We start from the raw sequence: 12,068 nt of genomic DNA, 5'->3' as shown, positions 1-12,068 counted from the left end.
AAGCAGAAGACGCTTTTACTCTTCCGGAACACCTGGTCTTATTCTCCTTGTACTTTTTCATGAGTCTCAGTGTAATTTTTTCTTTTATTCATAATTTGCCTTAGGTTATAAATACCACTGAAGTTGCAATAAAAGAAGCGTACTTTTTCTTATTTGGATTAAATCATTAGCGTTGTTCTCATTAAGATTTATGGCCTTTGATAGTCTTCGTTGACGGCCGTCTGTTCAAAATGTTCTTTAAATTTTGGTTAATAAGTCATAAGAACTTACCAAAAATTGCTTGACACATACGAAAATACCAAAACATCTCACTCATAGGTACAAGATATCTGAGTTAAAACATGAAAAGTGGATGAAAAAGGCTACAACGTTACAACTTTACTTGATTACTTCATCAGAAGAGCAATATGGATTCTGGAATAAAAGGAACATATCTGGACAGAAAGCTTGTTCTGTTCTTTAAGGGGTCTCTTCCTCTGTATTGTTTTCACCTATGCAACGACATTAAATCCAATCGACACAGGAACAACTAAAAATTAAATCTCAACAGAAAATAAATTGTCCTACTTCTAAATAGGGATATCCTACCTGATGAACCACTTCATGCCAATGGAATCCGTTACGACTGGGTCGCTTGGTCGTGAAGACATTCCAAGATGGTATTTGCTTTTTGTGTACAATCCGGACGTACAGAAACTGTAAAATACGTGTGTTGCTGTTGTGGAGAGTGTGTTCCACGTTGCCTTTTCTACATTAAATATCGACTGTGCACAAATTGCCTTGTCATATTTGAAGTTTACAGAATCAATCCTGAACGTCTGATTCCAAGAAGGCACAATCATCCGTAAAACAGAAGCTGATTCAAAAGCAGCGTTCAGGTCCTCCAGGCGCCCAGAAACGACATTTCTATTATCATCGGTCTCGTAAATAGGGATCCATTGGTTGGTATAGCTCCCTGTTGAACATAAAGTGAATTACCTCATTAAACAAAAGACGACATACAGCGAACAATGGAGATTAAATTCATAGTATACCTTTTGCCTTTTTAAGTGAAAGGATGTTGACGTATTGACCTTGAGATGATATCGTATGGTTTTAATTTTGACAAAAGCAAACTGATATTGTAAATGCAAATATATTCCTTATATGCTAAGATATCACTTATTTTCTTTATATATATATTAAACCTCTATAAAACCTTTTGGAAGGTCACGTATGTTCTGTATGCCTTCGTTGTTAAATCAAACCTCTTACCAAATGGGACACAATTAGTGTTTCCGTTGTCTTTAACTACACATTTTGTGAACCCGGAACACAGATGACGTCTGCAGGGAGAAATCAGATCCTGCGAAAAAAGAGTAAACGGCACAGCATAATGTTATTGTCTTGTTATTATTATTATTATTTAATTTGGATATGTTAATGATATTTGGAAACAGCTCCGCTTCGTTTCTGTTACGTTTTCGGTGCTTCGGAGATGAACTACAACGGAAATAATTGTAGAAAACGATATCTATATATTTGTGAAGCACTTTATTTATGTAGTACGGCAGGTAGATGTTATCGCGAAACAATAAAACCAGTCCAACAGTTTATTGATCAAACTCACAGAATATTGCTCAAGTGCTGAGTAGAAATTGGTCGTTCACGAAGCATTAGTTTCCGCGTCGCTTACATAAAACTCACGGGGAAAGGGATATAGTGGAGGAAAACAAATCGGTTTTGTTTCTTACGGAAGCCTTCATTTTAGTTTCATTATATATCAAGATTATATACACCCGCTCAAAAGTTAAGCACCGCCATCTTCAAATTTGAAATCTGAACCAAAAATCACACATTCAGGTAGATTGTCAACACTGCTTAAAACGAGGTCATTTTAAAGAGATGTAACACGCGTAAACCCTTGTACATGATATGCACGTGCCAGGTAAAATTTGCTGTTCCAAGGTGACCCTACGCCTGTAAAAAAAACTAAGTTCACACCTACATATTTCACAGTGTTTTCAATGTCTTTTATTGATTGTATACCGCGTGCAGCTATGCCTAGACGACGAATTAGTAACATTGGCATGCATAATACGAGAATGTCATGTAGGGAAATTGGACGACAACTCAATATTACCCACACCGTCATCAATTGTCTAATACATAAGCACGTGGCTACTGGGAATGTCCAAGATCGACAACGAAGTGGAAGACCCAGAAAAACAACTGCTCGTGATGACAGTATGCTTTTGAGACTGGCTAGGCAGGAGCCAAGATCGACAAGTCGAACTCTAAGAGACAGATGGCAAGTCAACGCTAGATTGTCTCTCAGCACGTTGAAGCGGAGATTAAAAGCTGGTGGACTTTCTTCACGTCGTCCTATCCGACGTCCTCTTCTCACCCAAAGACATATCCAGGACCGATTGCAGTAGTGCAACACACGGCGCGGTTGGAATATTCGGTCATGGAGACGTGTTCATTGGTCTGATGAAAGTCGGTTTCTTTTGCACGTTATTGACGGGAGAAGCCGGATATGGTGACCACGAGGTACTGCCTACCACCAACATAACATCCAGCCAGAAATTCCATTCGGTGGTGGGTCTGTAATGGTATCGGGTTGCTGTTCATATGATTGTTAACTTGACCTCGTCCAAGTCCAAGGCAACCTCAATGGCGAAAGGTACCAGAATCAGATCCTTCAAACAGAAATTGTTCCTTATTTTGATAACCATACGCTGGCGAGCCGACCCATCCTAATGGATGATAATGCCAGACCTCACCGAGCCCTTGCAGTGAGGATATATCTCCAGCGTAACGCCATTGACACTCTTCCTTGGCCGGCGAGAAGCCCTGATCTAAATCTCATAGAGCATTTATTGGATATTTTAGGCCGCCGGCTGAGAGCACGAGTCCCTGGTGTGCAAAATCTGGCAGAACTTGCACAGGCTCCTCGGAAGGAATGGGATAACATCCCCCAAATGCAAATCAGAAGACTCCTCACCAATATGAGGAGACGTGTTGAAACTTGCATCCGTGCAAGGGGCGGTTACACCCGAAACTAACAAATATTTGTGTTAACAAAGAGAGATGTATCACAAATTATTGCATCACTTTTTTATGATAAAAAGTTGACTGGTTTTCGTTAACATGAAAACATTTTTTGGTTACTTAATTTGATGAAAAGTTTCAATTTTAAATTACTGCTGATAAAATATCAAGTACTGAATTCATGTCGTCATTTATAATCCAGACTACGAGTTTATAGTCGTTCAAATACAGAATTAACATTTTCAACGGTATTTGTGCAGAAACTATTGATTCTCAGTTATGGTCTTTTCAACCTTGTCCAAAAATTCTGGTGGTGCTTAACATTTGATCGGGTGTATATTATACGACTACAGAAAAATCTTTAATTAAACGCGGTCGTCACATTGGATCCTGAATCCAAAAAGGAATTTCGGTCAGTTGTCTGCCATACAAATGTGTAGAAGTTTAATTCAGGTTTTAATTATTGCATAGTGTTATAATTGTGCTTATATTGTTAAAGAAGGTTGCAAAATAGTTACGTTTTGGTATTGTCGTATAGGTCTCATGTAAATTTAACCGGTTTTGATGTTACAAGATTGCACAGATTACCGAGATCTTAAAATGCAAACAACATTAAAATGCAACATGTCAACAAATTAATAATCCACATTCCTTATCAATAACAAGAAGGGAAAATCATGAAAAAGTACAAGGACAGTCAGACCAGACGTTCCAGAAGAATAAGCATCTTTTGTTTCATTGACGCAAAAAAAATATATACTTTTCCTCAATCAGATCACTGTGATGACAGTTAAACTTTCCAATCATTTTCGTTTAAAATACGGCTTGGTGGAAAGCTGTTGAAATTGCTTAATTAGAAGAGTCTGCCGTGTCTTGATATCCAATTCTACTGAACCCTGGCTAATAGATATCTTGTTATTTAAAACAAAATGTCCTGAATATTTGTAAAAGTGACATGTTTTATAGGTCTTACGTATAAATTCCCCAATAAAAGAAATACCATTTCAGGAATCCCAAGAAAAAAAACAAAACATGGTTAGAGGAATCGTCAAACAAAACATGATTAAAGGGATCGTCAAACAAAACATGGTTACAGGAATCGTCAAACAAAACATGGTTACAGGAATCGTCAAACAAAACATGGTTACAGGAATCGTCAAACAAAACATGGTTACAGGAACCGACAAATAAAACAAGATTCCAGGAACCAACAAACAAAACATGGTTACAGAAATCGTCACACAAAACATGGTTAAAGGGATCGTCAAACAAAACGTGATTACAGGAATCGTCAAACAAAACATGGTTACAGGAATCGTCAAACAAAACATGATTACAGGAATCGTCAACAAAACATGGTTACAGGAATCGTCAAACAAAACATGGTTACAGGGATCGTCAAACAAAACATGGTTACAGGAATCGTCAAACAAAACATGGTTACAGGAATCGTCAAACAAAACATGGTTACAGGAATCGTCAAACAAAACATGGTTACAGTAACCGACAAGAAAAACATGGTTACAGGAATCGTCAAACAAAACATGGTTACAGGAATCGTCAAACAAAACATGGTTACAGGAATCGTCACACAAAACATGGTTACAGGAATCGTCACACAAAACATGGTTACAGGAATCGTCAAACAAAACATGGTTACAGGAATCGTCAAACGAATCGTCAAACAAAACAAGATTCCAGGAACCAACAAACAAAACATGGTTACAGGAATCGTCACACAAAACATGGTTACAGGAATCGTCAAACAAAACATGGTTACAGGAATCGTCAAACAAAACATGGTTACAGGAATCGTCAAACAAAACATGGTTACAGGAATCGTCAAACAAAACATGATTACAGGAACCGACAAACAAAACATGGTTACAGGAATCGTCAAACAAAACATGGTTACAGGAATCGTCACACAAAACATGGTTACAGGAATCGTCAAACAAAACATGGTTACAGGAATCGTCAAACAAAACATGGTTACAGGAATCGTCAAACAAAACATAGTTATAGGAATCGTCGAACAAAACATGGTTACAGGAATCGTCACACAAAACATGGTTACAGGAATCGCCACACAAAACATGGTTACAGGAATCGTCACACAAAACATGGTTACAGGAATCGTCAAACAAAACATGGTTACAGGAATCGTCAAACAAAACATGGTTACAGGAACCGACAAATAAAACATGGTTAAAGGGATCGTCAAACAAAACATGGTTACAGGAATCGTCAAACAAAACATGGTTACAGTAATCGTCAAACAAAACATGGTTACAGGAATCGTCAAACAAAACATGGTTACAGGAATCGTCAAACAAAACATGGTTACAGGAATCGTCAAACAAAACATGGTTAAAGGGATCGTCAAACAAAACATGGTTACAGGAATCGTCAAACAAAACATGGTTACAGGAATCGTCAAACAAAACATGGTTACAGGAATCGTCAAACAAAACATGGTTAAAGGGATCGTCAAACAAAACATGGTTACAGGAACCGACAAATAAAACATGGTTACAGAAATCGTCACACAAAACATGGTCAGAGGAATCGTCAAACAAAACATGATTAAAGGGATCGTCAAACAAAACATGATTAAAGGGATCGTCAAACAAAACATGGTTACAGGAATCGTCAAACAAAACATGGTTACAGAAATCGTCAAACAAAACATGATTAAAGGAATCGTCATACAAAACATGGTTACAGGAATCGTCACACAAAACATGATTACAGAAATCGTCACACAAAACATGGTTACAGGAATCGTCAAACAAAACATGGTTACAGGGATCGTCAAACAAAACATGGTTACAGGAATCGTCAAACAAAACATGGTTACAGGAATCGAAAAGCAAAACAACATGATTAAAGACAAATGCAAGCTTAATTGTGATTACAGGAAATTCGATGCAATTAATAACAGATAATAAGCTTTAACAGATAAAAATATTTCTTTGCATACCTGTTAGACAAATCTCCAATGTCAGCGATTTATTTTTTTTTTCCTAACCATATTCTACATATTTTGTGAGAGAAATATAACTTTACTATATAAATAAGCATTATTTAACTTCAGTTCGCCTCATTGAATATCGCATACCTCCGGTAATTTCTTCATATAGGCCATGATAAAGGTCGAGTCATCCTCCTCGAATGTTTCACCAAAGTCGGTGATGTCAAAAAGCCTGCACTGTAGGGATTTCCGTTGGTAAGTGATCACATTACAGTCCGCAAAAGACATGCACTGACGTAGACAATCAAGAGGAGAAATTCCAAATAAAACATCTGCAGGAGCGATACAACATATTGTCTTTCCGAAAACAAATTTACGGATATCCAAAAGAATTGTACCAGAAATTGTGACAGCGAAGGCAACAAGTAAACAAGACCGACAGAGCATTTCTCCGTCCATAGCTGACTGTTTTCTACTAGCTTGTCTGTATATATATTTGTATTGAACCAATGACGGTCTACTGAGATTGAGCACTTTATAGAATATCAGTGGGAGAGTCGACTGTTTAGTATACACCATGGTTACCATGTGTAGTGTTTACACTAGATACTGTAGTGTTAAATTACACTAGATACTGTAGTGTTACATTACACTAGATACTGTAGTGTTACACTAGATACTGTAGTGTTACATTACAATAGATACTGTACTGTTAAATTACACTAGATACTGTAGTGTTACATTACACTAGATACTGTAGTGTTACACTAGATACTGTATTGTTACATTTCACTAGATACTGTAGTGTTACACTAGATACTGTAGTGATACATTACTTTAGATACTGTAGTGTTACATTACACTAGATACTGTAGTGTTACATTACACTATATAATGTAGTGTTACACTAGATACTGTAGTGTTACACTAGATACTGTAGTGTTACATTACACTAGATACTGTAGTGTTACATTACACTAGATACTGTAGTGTTACATTACAATAGATACTGTAGTATTACATTACACTAGATACTGTAGTGTTACAATACACTAGATACTTTAGTGTTACATTACACTAGATACTGTAGTGTTACAAGACACTAGATACTTTAGTGTTACATTACACTAGATACTGTAGTGTTACACTAGATACTGTAGTGTTACACTAGATACTGTAGTGTTACATTACACTAGATACTGTAGTGTTACATTACACTAGATACTGTAGTGTTACATTACACTAGATACTGTAGTGTTACACTAGATACTGTAGTGTTACATTACACTAGATACTGTAGTGTTACACTAGATACTGTAGTGATACATTACATTAGATACTGTAGTGTTACACTAAATACTGTAGTGTTAAACTAGATACTGTAGTGTTACACTAGATACTGTAGTGTTACATTACACTAGATACTGTAGTGTTACATTACACTAGATACTGCAGTGTTACATTACACTAGATACTGTAGTGTTACAAAAGATACTGTAGTGTTACACTAGATACTGTAGTGATACATTACATTAGATACTGTAGTGTTACAATACACTAGATAATGTAGTGTTACATTACACTAGATACTGTAGTGTTACATTACTCTAGATACTTTAGTGTTACATTACACAAGATACTGTAGTGTTACACTAGACTAGATACTGTAGTGTTACATTACACTAGATACTGTAGTGTTACATTACAATAGATACTGTAGTGTTACATTACATTAGATACTGTGGAGTTATATTACACTAGATACTTTAGTGTTACACTAGATACTGTAGTGTTACATTACACTAGATACTGTAGTGTTACATAACACTAGATACTGTAGTGTTACATTACACTAGATACTGTAGTGTTACATTACACTAGATACTGTAGTGTTACACTAGATACTGTAGTGATACATTACACTAGATACTGTAGTGTTACACTAGATACTGTAGTGTTACATTACAATAGATACTGTAGTGTTACATTACACTAGATACTGTAGTGTTACATTACACTAGATACTGTAGTGTTACATTACACTAGATACTGTAGTGTTACAATACACTAGATACTGTAGTGTTACATTACACTAGATACTGTAGTGTTACACTAGATACTGTAGTGTTACATTACATTAGATACTGTACAGTTACACTAGATACTGTTAAATTACACTAGATACTGTAGTGTTACATTACACTAGATACTGTAGTGTTACATCACACTAGATACTGTAGTGTTACATCGCACTAGATACTGTAGTGTTACATCACACTAGATACTGTAGTGTTACATTACACTAGATACTGTAGTGTTACATTACACTAGATACTGTAGTGTTACACTAGATACTGTAGTGTTACACTAGATACTGTAGTGTTACATTACATTAGATACTGTAGTGTTACACTAGATACTGTAGTGTTACATTACACTAGATACTGTAGTGTTACATCACACTAGACACTGTAGAATTACACTAGATACTGTAGTATTACATTACACTAGATACTGTAGTGTTACATCACACTAGACACTGTAGAATTACACAAGATACTGTAGTGTTACACAAGATACTGTAGTGTTACATTCCACTAGATACTTTAGTGTTACATTACACTAGATACTGTAGTGTTACACTAGATACTGTAGTGTTACACTAGATACTGTAGTTTTACACTAGATACTGTAGTGTTACATTATACTAGATACTGTAGTGTTACATTACACTAGATACTGTAGTGTTACAATACACTAGATACTTTAGTGTTACATTACACTAGATACTGTAGTGTTACAAGACACTAGATACTTTAGTGTTACATTACACTAGATACTGTAGTGTTACATTACACTAGATACTGTAGTGTTACACTAGATACTGTAGTGTTACACTAGATACTGTAGTGTTACACTAGATACTGTAGTGTTACATTACACTATATAATGTAGTGTTACACTAGATACTGTAGTGTTACATTACACTAGATACTGTAGTGTTACACAAGATACTGTAGTGTTACACTAGATACTGTAGTGTTACATTACACTTGATACTGTAGTTTTACATTACACTAAATACTGTAGTGTTACATTACACTTGGACCACAAAATCAGACATAAATATTATACATATACAACTGTAAGCCACGCACCTTAGACTATAAAACACAAACCATTTCTTTAAACCAAAGCTTTATTTTGCAAACAAGTTTGATGAAGCGTTTCACAATGACACTGAAATCGATCAGATGATTCTAAAAAATTTGATTGTCTCAAAATGACAATAATTTAAGGTCTACAAGCACACACGGTGTGTCAACAATATCAATTACCCTACAAAATACTATTTTTATTGTATATTCAGCACAATCCATTAGTGTGAAACACATCAGCCAAAATTATCCATTATATTCTAGATCCACAGATCTACGCGTCCGCTTCCTTGTAAAGAAATTATCCCTCGTACCTTGTCTCCTATATACAAACCTGAATCAGATTAACATGTGATGCTACCAAGGAGGCGAACTGTGCTCAGCTCCAAATACATTAGTATAAGGCTGCTTATGCTGTTGGCTATGTCTACACATGGGGTTTGTGTTTCTGTTGGAGTTTCTGAGAAACCATTAGAATATGTTTCCACCTGTGCCTCTGCGGTACCGTTACACTGGCATGGTTTCAGATGATCCCCATGTAAAACTATTGCTTTCTCCCGATGATTGTTTTGTTGCGCCGCCAATAGCGACTTTAAATCCGGGATTCTTGTTTTGGTCCGGACATTAGTCTTACCCACCGGAAGTGGTTTCGTTTCGATAACCTTTTCGCGGACATGCGTTGTCCTCAGCAAGCTATGCATGCCAAGTGACCGTAAAACGTCTGGGACGATGGTCACATCCACTTCACAGCATCTGGGATGCTCTGCACAGAACCAAGAATACCACCACAGCGTAGTTTTTGTGTGTTTGATAATTATAATTTACTTGTTGAAAATTGTTGGTTCTGTCTGTGCGTCGAAATGTCAGGTATGTAAATTGTAATGTCTGGTTATTCATTATTTCTGTTTTGTAGTTGTTTACGGCTATCCAGGTCAATAATGGAATAGCAAAGTTATTCGGAGTTGATGTTATAAATTGGCGTGGAGGCGTAACACTTTTCCTTATCTTATACAGTATATTTTAGATCTGATAGCTTCCTAAGCACCTTATAAGGTCCTGTCCATCCCTGGCCAAATATGCTGATAGCAAGGGGAATATCGTCTCCAGACAAAAATACGATATCATGAGCGGGCCTCATAGGTTCCTGTACCAAGTATACAAACGGAATTGTACATATTTCCTGAGAACCCGGGAGTAATCCAACTGCTTTATCTATGGGACATGAGGTCTCCCTATCTACACGGCAAGATAAATTAAGGGGTATATCCAGTTCTGCTCCTCCCTTTAAACCTGTAGACCATCATGACATAATGTGATTATTCCTGAAGGATAGTATCTGATAGGATAATATTAGACCATCAAATTCTCGCCAATATGAAGGTTTTTTTTTTAGTTTTCTTTTTCCCTAGCTTAGCACAAATGGTTTGAAATAGATTTGATTCAAATATCTCCCCTGATCAAAGTGGAAACCACGATGGCCTCGAACCGACAAATAAATTAAGTGATTAATTTATCTGCTACTCTCAAAGCTGTGTGGTTCAGCACTGCATAACCCTCTTTCCACTCTGAAAAAATAGTCACTTATAACCAATAGCTATTACCGTTTGCTGTCGTGACCAGCCAAACCATAATATCTACTGTAATTCTCTCTAAAAGACTGGACACGACCTCGGACGGATGAAATGGAATCATACCCAAATGGGGTTGATTTTTCCTTCCGCGCGTGTCACAAGCCCTACACCTTTTCCCCTGTAATAAAGGCCAATAGAAACACTCCTGTACTGCGCGAAGTGTTCTATATCTCCATGAGTAACCAAAACTTTCGAACTGCAAATGTTGAAATGTTTCATTTCTCATACATGCTGGAGCTACAAGTTAATTCTTTTACCTTAAATATGTGCCATTTCTGTAATTGTATGGTCTTTCGGTCCAATAAACGATTAAATGAACCAAGATCTTTGCTTGTTCTTGAAATGTATACCTGACCCGGCTACACAGATAAAACTGGCAATTTGCTGCCGTATCCAGGTGCATTTACTCTCCAAATAACTGTCTCGTCATGACCACTAATCCCCTTCCACAGGCATGTTCCCGGCAATCGGTGTGCACATAATTTTCAGAATAGGGCTCGGAACAGCTACCGCAGGTTTTCTTTAGAAACTTACCTATTGTAATGAATATGATATTAAATAAACACTTTATTAAGATTAAAAGTAATTTTATTTTAGATAAATATCTGGAATAAACAGCGAAAAGTATAACCCCATCACTGAAGTGACACAACACCGTGCCGTCGTTACACATAATGTGTATATCGAGTGTTGGTTAATGAAGTCACCGCTTATCTACTTGTCCAGGGGAAGCAACTTTTGTTAAAATGACTCGCGCAACGAAATAATTCATGTTAATAGTATCGACATTTAAGCCGTTAATAAGTATATACCCAATAAAAGTTACAAGTGACAAAATTTTGTAGGTTAGTTGGTATTTCAAATATTAGTAAAATTCAACAACAAAAGAGTAGAAAGAGAAACTGATAACAAACCTGGGTAAAAGACATTTTAAACCTGTCTAAATCCACCGATGGATTTAACAACTTGCTCAAATGGACAATTTAGTTGTTTGAGCGTAAAAAGAGAGTGAAGGAAAATGGTCATGGTCAGTTTCAGATAAAAGTTTCTATCACATTTTAAAAAACGGCCAACATCGCGAGCCTATTAACCATTGGTCAAAATTCAAAATAGACGATATTGCCGCAGTATTTTTGTAGAACACATGATATTATATTGCATAATCTATACATTGAAATTGAGATAAATCGAGTCTAACTGCGAGCACAATTTGATCGAGCGATATATTTATAATAAAGATATACATTATTTATACAGTATACATAATTTAGA

Source organism: Ylistrum balloti, unplaced genomic scaffold, assembly GCF_031769215.1.
Source record: "Ylistrum balloti isolate Yb309-2 unplaced genomic scaffold, AGI_CSIRO_Ybal_v1 Utg369764, whole genome shotgun sequence".
In the NCBI taxonomy this organism is placed as follows: domain Eukaryota; kingdom Metazoa; phylum Mollusca; class Bivalvia; order Pectinida; family Pectinidae; genus Ylistrum; species Ylistrum balloti.
The sequence above is the reverse complement of the archived record's forward strand: the minus strand, read 5'-3'. Positions refer to the sequence as shown.